Source organism: Camelus ferus, chromosome 3 (genome assembly GCF_009834535.1).
Source record: "Camelus ferus isolate YT-003-E chromosome 3, BCGSAC_Cfer_1.0, whole genome shotgun sequence".
In the NCBI taxonomy this organism is placed as follows: domain Eukaryota; kingdom Metazoa; phylum Chordata; class Mammalia; order Artiodactyla; family Camelidae; genus Camelus; species Camelus ferus.
In genome coordinates, this window is record NC_045698.1 from 22,122,938 (window position 1) to 22,137,233 (window position 14,296).

Genomic DNA, 14,296 nt, shown 5'->3' on the forward strand with positions numbered 1-14,296 from the left:
ACTTTTCATCAAAGTTTAAAATAAAATCTGTCACCACTATGAGCAAATACTAGAATGTGATCTAACTTGGGCTTCCTTGCATTGTTACAGTCACTCTATTTCCGTGTTTCTACAAGTAGGCTCTGGGGGCTACCTTAGTCACCATCTCTGGGGTGCTGGTTAAAAATGCAGAGCCCCACTACAGACTCAGCATGCATCGTCTCAGGGCGTGAGGCCAGGGTATCTGAATTTTCAAATCTCCTGTTAAATACATTCCAGGTTAGGATCCACTGAGTTAATATTTTACTATCATTGTTCTTTATATTTAAGCCCTTCCTTGGCCAAGGGACGGCTCATTCCAACTGAGTTCATGAATGGAAGATTTAGTGGCCAGGAATTTGCAGAAGAAAGGACGACAATTAGCTAGGTAAACAGGAAGCTAGAATCTGTTATGGAGATAAAATGAACCCACAGAGGCTGGGAGGGAAAAGGGAATTGAGCCAGTTGTTGACGAAGTCTCCTCCTCTTTCCCACTGGAATACGTACTTGGAAGAACAGCTGAGGAGGAAAGATGGAAAGCAATGTTCAAGATTTCATCTGAGTTGGTGATGAAACTTCCAATTTCATTCTAGCTGTCTGGTGGGGGTAGATTCTTCTTCATAGAGGGGAGAATGCTCAGAGGTAAACAAAGTGCCACTGCCGTCCATAAGAATCTACCTGGACTCACCTAAAGAATGTTGCATTCTTTTACATCTCTGTTATAACTGTAGCTCAGGATAATACATTTTTTTCCCTTGGTTCATTATTTTAATCTTTGTCCCTAACTCAACCTTAGATTTTCTACATCCCACCTCCTCCTCTATATCATGTATGTAATGAGCAATACGTTAAAATGGCACCTTGGGTAGAAGTACTAATCTGTGACTAAATATTTAACAAGGGGGCAGAAAGAATTTACATTTTGATCTTCAAACACTGAAAAATAAATGCCCTCAGCTGTGAGCTTTCCAAATTGGCAAGGCTGCAAGGGCAAAACAAAATTTCCATCCATTTGATTGACCCCTTGAGAGGTGAGCTATTATAAGCGAACAAGAACTTGCCAAAAACTATCTGGAAAATATCAGGTGAAAAGTGATTGAAACTAGAAGTATGTATTTTAAGTTGGTCAGCAGAGCCACATCGGAAGGCAAGAGATGATAAAATATTACATATGCATATGTACTATTTGTGCCTACGTATAATATGCATATCTTATCATGTATATCTATATATATAACAACTCATTTTAATTCATCAAATATCTATTGAGTCGGACACTATGCCGTGCTAGGTGTTGGGAACACAAATAATAAGATCTACGTTCTCTACCTCCAGGAACTCACAAGCTGGAAATGTGTGAGAGGTGTGATTTCCACAATTTAATGCAACCTGACAAAGTTTATATTAGCAACTTGCAGAAAGTGCTCCCATTTCAATGATTAATGGAGGAGAGATATCCTGATGTTGGTGCCAGTGATCAGAGAATCCTGCCCTGAAGAGGTGACACTTGACCATTTGGGATTTCAGCAGACACAGGAGGATGGGCATGTCACTTTGGCAGAGGAAACAAAATTCACAGGTGAGGAGTGCATGGCTGGAAGAAAGGGGTGGGAATGGGTTGAGTAAGAAACAGCAGTGCTTATGGTTTGAATCATAAATTTATTTCCATATTCATTTACTCAGCAAATTTTCAGTGGGTGCTAAAGGAGGTGGGTGCTGGGTACAGGGGCAGAGGAGACATGCATTGCCTCGTCATGGCTTGTGTGATTGGAAGGGAATGGTGGAATATGGGACTGGAACTGTGAATCACCAGTCCTGTTTGATTCGAGAAGGATTTTTGTGGTGTTCCAGTGCTACGTTTCTAGGTAGTAGCTGCCATTTCGTCGAGCACCTCCTAAGTGCTGTGCTAGTAGTTCTGTTACTGCCAATCCTAGCAACACTCCTGCCTGAAAGGTGTTTTTTCCTCTTTACAGATAGGAAGAGAAACTCTGGGTGCCTAAGTTTGTATAGCTTGTAATACATGAAGTTTGGATGTGTGCAGACATTGATCTCAGTGATCTGGTAATTAAAAAGCTGAAGAACAGCTGAATTCAAGTACTTCCCCACCCCTGCGAAAATATCTTGAATGCCTTGGAACCACCACCCTAGCCTCTGATGCTGTGGGACAGCTCTGCTGAATCTGTGCAGGTGATTTATGTCTGTCTGCTCTTCCAAGAGACCAGAGCTTATTGCCTTGCTGGGCAAAGCTGCAGTGGAGCCCTGCCCTACCCCATCTCCATCCCCCCAAAGCAAAGATTTCCAATTACTGCTCTGCAGAAAATGTCAAAAGCATTATTCAACTATTCATTATCCCAGGTTTTGTAATTTTTCATATGTTTTTTACTCTTATCTGCTAGCACTTGGAAAAGACCAGCTTTTTCCTCTTAAGGGAGCTTAATTTGCAGAGCTGTGCAGTCTCCCTATTATGTTCTTATCGTCCTCTCCCTGTGGTAGGCAGAATGACAAGGATGACAGAAAAAAAAAAAACACCAAAATATTTGAAGGCCGTCCTGAAAATCCTCGGGAATGAGGAATCTGAAAAGCCAGAGGCTTCTGTTCCTCGAGTGACCTGGAACAGGGCCAAGGGCGACTGGCATTAGCTGTCACAGTCCACTCAGCAGGAGCAGCTCTTGGCTAGTTCTCACAAGGACCAAAAGCACCACCCCGGGGCCACGGGACTTTGAGGATTTCTCTGAGGGGCTTAACCAGAGGATTAAGCAGCTCTGAGGTGCCAAGAGGTTCCCCGAAATTCTCGAAATTCTCATACCAGTGTCAAATTAACTTTGGTATCCCAAAGACCAGAGGCCAAGGGTGGCTTGGGGTGGCTTCCTCCTCCCCCATCTCCCCCATCTCCTTTGGCCTCTCCGCCCCATTCTTGTATTATAAGGCAACTGACATTTTTCTCCATGCTCTGTAAAATGCTATGCAAAGGCAACTTCCAATCCTCTAGCTCACTCTCTTCCACCTAGATGGCGCCCCAAGCCCCGCTATCTGGAAATTCTGAGCTGCCATCTCTCTGGATCCTTTCCTCCCAGGATCCCCAGGTTTCTGAAGCCAGCGCCCCAGGACTCCGGGTTGGCCCGGAGGGACTCTCTGCCCGCCGTGTGCCTTGCTCGGGGGAATCCCCGCCCACCTTGTCGTTCCTGCGGGGAATCCCCGCCCCCCGTTCCTGTCACTCCAGGAAGGGAGTTCCCGCCCCTCGAATCTACCAGAGGGAGGGAATCCCCGCCCATCCTGGAGGCTCGGTGGATCCCCAGCGCCGCGCAGCTGGGAGAGCCGGGCGAGGAGTGGACTCCCGGCGCCAGTCCGTGCGGCCCCGGGCAGAGAGACGCGGTTGGTGGCGGCTGCGGGGACCCGCCGGGCCGTGGGCGCTTGGGATTTCTCCTCCCGCGGCTGCGGGAGAACCGCGGCGCTGCAGCTCCGGGCAGGCGCGGCGGTGGCACTGGCGGTGGCAGCTGCGGCGGCAGCGGCACGGGGACCCGCCGGGCGGCGCCTGGGTCCGGACGCGAGGAGCAGCCGGAGCCTCCGCCAAGCCGCTTGCAGGTGAAGCGACGGTCCCGCTGCGGCTGAGACGTGGGATTTCGGATGGGTGGGGGCCTCGGGGGGAGGTTTGGCACCCCCGAAACCGCGTGCACCCAGGAAAGTTTAGTGACAAATCCGGGTGCAGGAATCTCAGCCCCGGCAAGGCTGTGAGCAGGGCGCCGAACCCCGGTCCCACGTTGGGCGGCGCAAACTCCCCTTGCATCCGGCCGGGGGCGGGGAGGACGCGGCCGCGGAAAGAGGGCCCGGCAGAATCGGCCAGGGACAGCGGGACAACCCGAGACGCACGGCTGGGCACACTCAGGACAGGGCCTGAAGCCCTTGCCCGGGCGCGCGCCCACGATCCCCGTCCCTGGACCGTCTCCTGATGCCCTCCTGCAGGGCGGAGGTGCCCAGGTGCTCTGGCCTCAGGTACCGCCTTGGGGTCCATCCTCCCGCGCTTCCTCATCTCTTGCCCTCTTCCTGCCAGGGGAAGAGACGCGCCGGGCGAGGGCAGGGCGCGCAGAGCCAGGTCATCTTCGGTGAGATTATTGGCGTCTGCCAGGGAGATAGGGAACGTACGGATGGGGAAATCTAGCTCTCCCTTCTCTCCCTCTGAAGTCGAGTTCCTCCCCAAACCTGGCCTTTTCTTCGTTTCTCCCTCCCTGGCTGTCTAGGGTTTGCATTGACGTTTTAGGTCTTTGGGCTGCTTGTCTTCCTGCAATGCTGAATTGAGTAGGGGGAGGGTCCAGGGTCCCTGGCTGGAGTTTGCCAGAAGCCTGTCCTCGGCAGCCCTGATCCGTGCGAGACCTTGATAAGGGACACTGGAGTGTGAAGAGGACAAGGTCTGGCACAGGCTGGTCGCAGAGACTGGAATGGCAGGCACGAGGGCATTCCAGAGCTGCAGACTTGCGCTGGGACTGGAGGTGGAGGAGTGTTGGGGGAAGGAGCTGCCTCTGTCTCCTGCAGCTGGCTCCACCTCTTGCCTCCCACAGAGGTAGGGTGCTTTGGTGGATGTGTTTGCCTTGACAAATCATGGTGGAGGTAGCTGCCGAGTGTGTCTGCAGAGTAATACTCTGGATCTGCTCTTACTGAGAGCCATGGCCCCTGGCCCCCTGCCCTAGACTTTCAGAGCTGCTGGTCCTCCCCAACTCAGTCTGCTCTGAACTTGAGCTCTAAGGTCCTTGTACTGCTATTGGCCAGCTTTTCTGGTCTGTGACTACTGAGTGGAGGCCAGGTAGGAACAGGTTGGCAGATGTGCTATGGGACGGCTGTTTGTGGGGACAGAATAGAATGTCCCAGAACATATCCCTGGCTGTAGGTGGTAGTTCTAGCTTCATCAGTTCCTTCTTCCATTATTAGAATGAGCCAAGGAGCGCTGCTCCACTAATAACCACCAGTGGTTGGGGGGTGGGGGCAGATGTGGGAGCAGGAGGATGGCAGGTGTTGGGAGAAGAATCAGAACCAGGTAAAGTATACAAATGCACCTCCCTTGACATAGCTAATACACTCCTGGAAAAATATTGAATTCTACTTTAACTCTCTATCATTGAAATTGATTTTGCATGCACTTAAGGCAGTTTACTATTTAAGGAAACTTATAATTTCTCTATTCATTTCAACCATTTTTGGAGTACCTGTAGTTTGCTGTGCACAGGGGCTTAGGGGTTCCTGGGGATGTGCATAAGCGAGAGAGGCTCCCTCCTTGCTGTCAGAGTTCCAGTCTATCAGGAGAAGTGAGATACATATACTGGGAGGTCCGATGCAAACCAGTGCCCACATGGCATGTATCCGCACCCTAGATTTATTGGCTGAAGAGATGATTTAATGAATACAGTACCTCTTCAGGTATATAACATTTTGGGAGTATGGAGGAGAAAGAAGCCACTTTTGATTGAGGGGGTCTGAAAGGCTTCTTGGAAGAGAAGCTGGAGAAAAGATGCGTGCTGCGAGGTTGATGCTAAGGTAGGTTTGTGACTCTTAGGGGTCTGAGGGAAGAAGAGGCTGAGCGAGGACCTGGAGGTACGTAGTTCTGCTGCTGGTAGGGGTTGCTGAGCAGGGGATTGTCGTGGTTGGCTGTGTGCTTTCAGATGACTAGTCTGACCTCTTGCAGGAAGAACTGGGAGTGGGGAGACATGGGAGGTGGGGAGCCTGGTGAGGTTATGGTAATAAGGTGGGTGGCAGGGACGTAATGGAGGTCTGAGCTGGTGGGTGGCCACAGCCTAGGAAGAAAGGAAAGGCTCATCAGACATGGACTTGAAGTCTGGGCGCTGCTTAGACTCAGAGTGAGGGACAATCAAAGGTCACCTGCAGGTGCGGAGCATGAGTACACAGTTGTCTGAAATAGGGAGTCTGGAATTTGAACATTCAATGAACCAGAAACCTGGAGAAATCCTTTCAGATTGCTCCTTGACTTCTTCCACATCTAATCAGTCACCAGGGTCTACTGACTGTCTCTCCTTGTAAAACCTGTCAGTGGCTCCCAGGGTCTGTGTGATAAATTCCAAATCCTCTACTCCTCTTCAGACTTCTTTTCTGTCATATCCCCTAACACACACACACACACACACACACACACGCATGCACGCACACGCACGCGCACGCGCACACGTGCACACACACACACACACACACACACACACGAGCTGTAGTGCTCCCGACCTGTGTTAGTCTCAGCCTCTCCAGTGCTGGTTTTCTGGGGTCGTGTTGGGAAGGGCGAGGTCCTAGGAATATCTTTCTGCCTGGGTCCTCCTGATGAACTGTTCTTTATTCTTCAAGATCCAGCTCAAGGCCTCCTCATCCGTGAACTCTCTGCCCCCCTCTCTCCCGGGAGATGTAAAGCAGTCCTACCCTTGGGCTGTCGCCCTACAGAGCCCCGTTTGCACACACTCAGCATGCTGCTCTGGGCCTGTCTCTTTAGGACCTTATCTTATTCACGCCCAGATAAGGCCTTGACCCATCACTCCCCAACTTCCTCAGGTGAGACAGGGAGGGAGTCAGAGGCCACACTCCAGACACCCCCAACTCCCTTGCACCAGCTAATGGTCCTGTCAGGGGTTGTCCCAATCCTGAATCAGAAGTTGCTGAGCTGGTGGGCTGGACGAGGTCACACAGAGCTGTGCTTTCTCCCCTGGCCTCGATCACGTGGGCCTAAGTCACACAGACTATGGTGGGAGGGGCTGTTCCTGCTGGTAGGTGGCCCCACGTCCCTCCTTCTGCACCACCCACAAGGGGAAACATCCCAAAGAAGACAGGCCCCCACAAGGTCAGGACCAAACCTGAGGAGAGGTGGAATCTCTTTAACAGGGAAGGCTTGTAGATGCGATAGTTTTTAACCTCTTTCTTGTGCTCTCAAACTTTATCCATACTACCAAGTAGATTGCGAGGCAGGCAGGCCCCTGAGGAAGGTGGGCGGACAGGTGCAGGCAGGAATGTCTGAGAAGGGCCAGCATCCCAGGAGGAGGAGGATGGGAAAGGCAGAGAGCATTGTCTGTAAAGGGTGGTCATGGCAGCCAAGTTGCCAGGGACCAAGGCGAGAGCAACTGCCCAGGCAGTGGGAGGGGGCGTACACACCGGATCCAGAAGCCAGCCAGTTAAAAATAGTAGGAGAGTAGTTTGAAGAGGTGGTAGCACTGTGGGAAGGTGTATTCAGATTTCCCCAATTCCCCCTCCCAGGCATGTTTAGTAAACAAAAGAGAAGTGGGAGAGAACAGAGACAAGATAAGGAGTATTTGGGAAGGAAGAGACCAGAGATGAACTAGAGCAGGTGCAGGGAAAGAAGAAAGCGGGCGTCTGGCTTCCTTGAAAGGTAGGAGAGGAGCAGAGGTGGGGCAAGGTGCTGAAGAGAACCGGCAGCGGAGGGCGGTTTTGGTCTTGGTAAACAGGAGGGTTGCCTGCCGAAAGCAGGAGGGCACCGCGGGGCACTAGGAACTTGAGGGGACAGGCTGGAGGGCTGCTGCCTGCTGGGGGAGGGTGAACCTGGCTCCAGGCACCGGTTGGGGCAGTCAAGGGGGAAAGGAAGGATTGTGGAATTGGGGTTGGAGACTTTGGCCGGAATCTTCTCAGTGCAGAGAACGTCTCACTGGCCACATCATTCAAAATTTGGGCGCTCAGTTTCCCTGTGTGCAAAACTGGTAGAATAGCTCCTTCACAGGATTATTCTTAGGAGGAGTAAAAAGAGGTACTGAGATACGTATGTGTCTCCGTGACAGCATCTGGTACATAGTGGCTCCTCTGACAGCGTGCTAAGACATGAATAAACCCCTGCCAAAGTCAGTAACAGCCCAGTTGAATGTAGAAGGCGGGACTTTTCAGTAGACTCGACTGCAGCTTTCTCTCAGCTTTGGATGGGAGATGTATCCTGGCCCTCTCTTCTGCAAAGGTCAAGTTGCCAGGTCTCAAAGCAGGGAGACCCTGGATAGTCTTCCCTCTCCTCAGTGGTTTTTGGAAGGGGTGATGTTCAGACTTGCTAACTCCTGCATTCCAGGAAGCTGAGGCCCAGGAAAGCAAAGTGCTCACCTCATTCCAGTTCAGTTGGAGCTGGAGTCACAGTCTACAGTTGCTTGATCCGGGCACTGTTGTCTCAGTGGCAGCTGCTGCAGGGTGCAGGTGGATGAGGATGCGTGAAAAAAATCTGCGTACCTCCTTGGTTTTATTAATGGATCTGTCCTTATACTTAGAAAGATTAGATAAATATTCTCATTTATTCATAAAGAGGGGAGGAAAACCAGCGCTTAACTTGATTTTGTAAAGACTTAGTAGCTGTGTGACAAATGAAATATTTGGGGAAAATGTGCAGGATTGTTTTTTAAGGAAAGAGAAGTATAAAAATACATTCTCTGATTATTCTTGATTTATTTTTCCACCTGGGTGGTCTCGGTCTAGATATGATGCCCTTTGATCTTATGCATAGGTTACATATAAAATGATAGATACCTTTATGACATTTTAAAAAACTTAATCCTTGCTCTTACAACATCCATATTGAGAAATGGAAAAATGATGGACTTGGGAGAGAATCCACGTCTCTGGTTTCTGCGCTTCGGGCAGACAGGATTGGAAACCAGGTAGAGCATCTGATTCAGATCTGAATTGCCTGTGATCTAAAGAGCTCAGCATTCATTCTATTTACAAGTGTGTCCAAGAAAACACTGGGAGCATTTACGGTTTGAAAACTCAATAGCTGAAGAGGCCCTTTGTGGTCTGATAAGGCAGCCCAGCCGAGAGATGGCTTGTTAAGGCACTAAGAGTGTGGAGAAGACGTTTGTCTTTCAAGTCTATTCAGCTGCCTGGAGGAGGCCTGCCCCCCAGTTGTGGCCTCTCTCCGATGCCAATAGCGTCTACCCCCCTACCCCACCCCACATTCTTAAAGGGGCCCGGAAACAGCCCCCATTCTGAGAGCTGCTGGCTTTGGGGTGCCTACATTACCTACATTGCATGAACAGCGACTGGGCTATTAACTTGCAGAAAATCAAAACTTAAGAATTAACTCTTTTTATGAAGCAGTCTAATGAAACCAGAGAGCACTGAACATCTGGCTGATTAGGTTATTCTTGGATTACTTGTTTTTACGTTTTCAAGTGTTTCTGCGGCTCATCAAGCACTCTAGGACACGTGAAAGGGTTTTGGAGAAGCAGGATTTGGGGAACTAACTTTACAGCAAAGAGGACTAATTTTGCCCACACTGATTTTACAGCTTTAGAGGAAATAATAGCAAGGAGATAGGGGAAGTTTTGTTGCCTTAAGCAGCCTGAAATGTCTAGCTATCCACAGGAGGATTTAAAAAAAAAATTCACATACTCTGAAGGATTTGCAAATCCCTGAAGAAGCATAATCCAATCCCCTGCCTTCAGGTTGAAGTAAATTTAGCACGTTCCAGAATGGATCTGTGGTGTTTGAACAGCCTCCGAGGAGGGGCTTTCGTGGTGTATGTGGCCCTTAATAAACGATGTTCCAGACTGAGTCCTCTGAGGGTTTTGGCAGGAGTGGAAATGAATCTGGACTGAGCCACTCATGGTCTCCTCTTTCTCAACACCTGCCACCAGCACTCGGCTTTGCCTGCGCTTGACTTTGACTGACTCTGCTACCTCCACTGACTCGTCCGAGTTCACACACACACACACACACACACTCTGTCGTCCTGGCCTCTGAAGGGTGATCATCCTGCTTTGCTAAAAATCAATATGCACGGATGCAGTGCAGAGTGGGTTTCCTACCATACCTCAGTGCTGTGGAATCCCAGCCGAGACCTGCCCACTGAGGGAATACAAGTTGTGCTGGGAGGAGGCTGGGAGAGAGGGTGATTTTGGATCATGATGTTCTCAGTAGAAGGTGGCGGGGACTAGGCTGCCTCACGGGGGAGGCCTCCGGGCATTCGAGGAAGGTCGTGGGAGGGGAGGCAGAGCTTGGGAGACTTGCTCCCCTAGGGCCCTGTCTGGCTACCATCGCTCCTAATGAGATCTTGGGGTACCTGGGCGGGGAAGATGGACTGAACACTGGCTCTTTTGTCCCTTTCACTAGAGGCCAGCGCTCTGCAGATGGCTTCTAGTGTGAACTTACCTGTCCTGTTTGTGCGTCCTGGGATAGCGTTGGAATTTCAGTATTCCACAAGCCCCTCTCTCTGTTAGCCGTGCTCTCTTGGGTTGGTGTAAACAAGTCTGAAACCCCAGCAATGCCCTCACTCCTGAAGAATATGAAGTGGTTCAGACACTATTTATATTTGCACACATGTGATCAAATATAATCGCAGAATCTCTTCTAATGTTTGAACATTTCTTCCACGGATGAAGATGAGAATGGAGCCAATATTAATAAAGCAAGATGTCAGTAAACTTGATGGCTTTCTGTGTTGGCCAATAGACATTTATCGAATGTCTGATTTAAGCTGTGTTTCAGTTGCATCCCCCACCCCCACCCCCTTTTGGGCACAGTGTATTTTAGAGAGATTTAGGTAAAACTGGAGTGAGCTCTTGTGGGTCTCTTGGTGAAGAAAATCACCTTCTAAGGCTAAAGCAGCCATGCAAATATTATTACAAAAATCACTCAGCGTACACATGTGGCATCGCTTTCCTCCACAGTTTTCCACTGCCAACTCTCTGCCCCTACCCCGCCCTGGTCACCGTTATTCCCAGCATCATTAGGCTAAAAGAAGAGACAGCTGTCCCCAGAAAATGTGCTCCGAGTGTCCTCATCAGCATGGGTTCTCATGAGAGAGCAGGCGGTGGGATGGCGCGAGGGCAGGAAGGTACCAGAAAGGACTGCATTAACCCCTCGCTGGACCGCCTACTCGTCTTTGAAAATCTGAGCAGATGTGAGGCATATGGACTTCTTTACTGCTGACCCTGGGGAGCAGCGCTCAGCAGTGTCTGGTACCTGGGATCACACATGGCACCTGAGCACCAGTCCCACCCTCCGGTCCCTCACCTGCTCAGCACCCTGGGCACTGTCTTTCTCTTGCGGGTCTCTGAAGCTGACCAGCCATTTCCCCCAACTCTTCAGGGCCCAGCAGTGTTCAGGCTGGGGATAAAAATGAAAACTGGTCCAATGCTCCCTATTTGGCAGGCACTGTTCTAGATACTTCACCCATATTAACTCATTGAATTCTCATCACCCTCCAGTGAGGTCCATGCTGTTATGACCCCTGTGTTTGTTTCCAGCAGCATGGCTGCTGTGAGAAATGATGACAAACTTGGTGGCTTAGAACAAAATTTATTCTCTCATGGTTCTGGAGGTCAGAAGTCTGAAACTGGGTGTCAGCGGGGCCTTGTTCCCTCTGGAGTCTCTTGGGAAGAAGCCTTCCTTGCCTCTTCCAGCCTCCTGGTGACTGTCACCACTCCTGTGGCATTTTCACTCCCATCTCTGTCTCCACATCACAGTCTCTTCTGTGTGCTTGTGTCTTCTCTTATGTCTGCAAGTCTCTATTCCGTGTGTGTGTGTTCTAAGGACATTGTCATTGGATTTCGGGCCACCCGGATAATTCAGGATGATCTCATCTCAAGATCCTTAATTTCAGTACATCCGCAAATAAGGTCATTTTCACAGGTACCAGGATGTGAACGTATCTATTTCGAAGCCACTGTTTAACCCAGTGTATACCTTTTTGCAGATGGTGCGATGGGGATGCATTGTGTTTAAGCAAATTCTCCAAGGTTACAGGGGGGTGTGGGACTGGGATTTAAGTGCAGCAGCCTGGCTCCAGAGCTCGTGTCCTTGAACTGCAGATCTTCCTCGACTTGCAGTGTGGTTACCAATTACAATAAACCCATCATAATAATATTCACCGTAAATTGCAAATATCCTAAATCAAAAATGCATTTAATACACTCAACCTACCGAACTTCACAGCTTAGCCTAGCCTACCTCAAATGTGCTCAGAACGCTTACATCAGGCAGAATCATCCAACACAAAGCCTATTTTGTTAAAACGTGTTAACATCTCACGTAACATGTTTAATACTGTACTGAAAATGAAAAACAGAGTGATTGTGTGGGTGCAGAGTGGTTGTAAGCATAGGGTTGTTTACCCCCATGATCACGGACCTGACTGGGACGTGCAGCTCACCGCTGCTGCCCAGCCTCTGAAGACAATGCATCATAACTGCCTATCGCTAGCCCAGAAAAAGATCAAAATCCAAAATTCAGTGCAGGTTCTCAACTTGACTTGTTAAGTAAATTGCTGCTTATAAGTTCTGATCCTTACAAACAGTTAATAAAGCAGAACTAATTCAAAATGAAAAAAGAAGATTCGAAGGATAGTTTCTACTGAGTGTGTATCACTTTGGTACCATGGTGACGTTGGCAAACCGTTAAGTCAAAACTTTGTAAGTCAGGGACCATCTGTAGTCCCTGCTACCTCTCGTAAATGTGCTCTGACTGTGGTATGAATGGATGGCAGGATGGGTGGGTAGAGAGATGGATACAAAGATGCTGATAACAGTTACTGGCCAACACTCTCCTGTTTCAGTCTACTGAAAATTGTACCAACATCAACTAATATTCATTGTTTTATGATGTTGCCCCAGGACTTGACCTTGGATCCTTTTCGCCAGCTATTCTCCCTCCTGGGGAGACCTCATCTGCCATCAGTGTGATGCTGCCTCCCAGTCTGTGTCTCTGGTTCTCACTGAGTTCCAGACTTGTTTGCCCCGCTGCCAACTTGACATCTCCACGTGGCTGCAGAATGGGCTCCTGAGACCCAGCACCATCCAGATGGAAGCCTGGATATTTTTCCCGCAGGCTTGCTCTTTCCTCCTCCTCCTCCCATCTCAGTAGCACCACCATCCCCCTCAAGACTCATTCCTCAAACCTAGAAACCACCCTTTATTCTTCTCTTTTCCTCACCCTCAGCAGTGAGCCTGTAAGTCCTGTTGGCCCTTCCTGCAGTGTCCACCTCCTTCTCCCCACTTCCATGGCAGCCGCCTGGTGGAAGTTGCCACACTTGTCCCCGGACCCCTACTGCACTGGTCCTCTAACTGGGTCTCCCCAAAGTACCCTTGACCTCTAGTTCTTTCTCCTCAGAGCAGCCAGAGGTGTCTTTTGAAAACACAAATCAAGTCCTGTCACTCTGCAGCTTAAACCTGGGGGTTTCTCATTGCCATTTGAATATGTTTCGGGCCCCTCTTGGGTGATTTCCTCTGTTCCCACTCATTGGCCTCACTCTCTGTGCCCAGGCGCACTGTCTTTTCTGGAACATACCAAGCTGTGTCCCAGAGGAGGGCTTGACCTGTTCCTGGAAGCTTCTTCCTCCAAATCTTCATAGACCATCTTATCCACAACCATATAATCTAAAATGGTCACCCCAGGTGTTCAATTATGGTACTCTTGATCCATTTGATATCAAGTTGTGATTCGTTTGCTTATTGTTTGTCTCACCTGTTGGAATGCCAGCTCTGTCAAAGCAGGGACCTTGTCTTGTTTGCTGTATCTCCAGTGCTGACAACAGTGCCTAGTATACAGCAGGAACTCAGTGAATAGCTGTTGACCAGATAGAGCACTTACCACCTTCCGGCGCTGATCTCAGTTATCCTTGTCTTTCAAGTGATGAGAAGTAGGCTCAAATGGCTTAAGTTGCTGGCCTGAGGTTGCACATCTATTAAGAGCTGGAGCAAGAATTTGAATCCAGATCTCTGTCTCCCAAGCCTGTGTTCTTAATGGTTATTCCATAGAGTCTCTGAGAAGGAGGAAGTGCCCAGGGTCCCTAAGGTCCCCACAAGGCTCTGAGTTTACTAATTAATTCTTCTGCTCATGACCCCAGGACACAGATTGTTACAACAAAGGGGAGAAATATACTTACTCAGATTCTCAGTGTACTGTTTCCCTGAAAAGTTGGCCCTGGGGCTTAAGCTTGAGAAGTTAAGAAGTTCATTTCTTTTTTTCTCCACTTGGGCATTTAGTCTCAAGACATTTTCTGATCTATCTGAAGACTTAATGGTTTAAACCCTCTTCCTTGAAGGCTTACAGAAATGGCAAGAGATGACCAGGTTGCACCCTGATCGTCTCTGCGGGGAGAATGCAATGGAGGGATTTGTTTGCATTCATTAGAAGCCCAGAGGTCTTTCTCCTCTTGGTTTCCCTTACATGCCAACAGTTTTCTGTAGTTTGCTTTTTTTCCTGCCCCCCTGTCTCCTCCCAGTTGATAGAACCCTAGGAGGAGAACGTGGACTCCTTTCTTAGATTGGTTGATAGCAGACCCTCTGCATTGGGTCTTGCTAAAAGACTGGTC

General features: G+C 49.4%; 1 protein-coding gene across 2 annotated transcripts in view; it reads left to right on the top strand.

Annotated features, from left to right (window-relative positions):
• Positions 1-3,265: 3,265 nt before the first annotated feature.
• Positions 3,266-14,296, top strand: part of PDZD2 (PDZ domain containing 2) — a 342,111-nt gene continuing 331,080 nt past the window's right edge. For both annotated transcript variants that reach the window (XM_032470570.1, XM_032470584.1), the window contains exon 1: positions 3,266-3,600. The gene's annotated coding sequence lies outside the window, so the exon portion shown is untranslated. The remainder of the gene's footprint in view (positions 3,601-14,296) is intronic.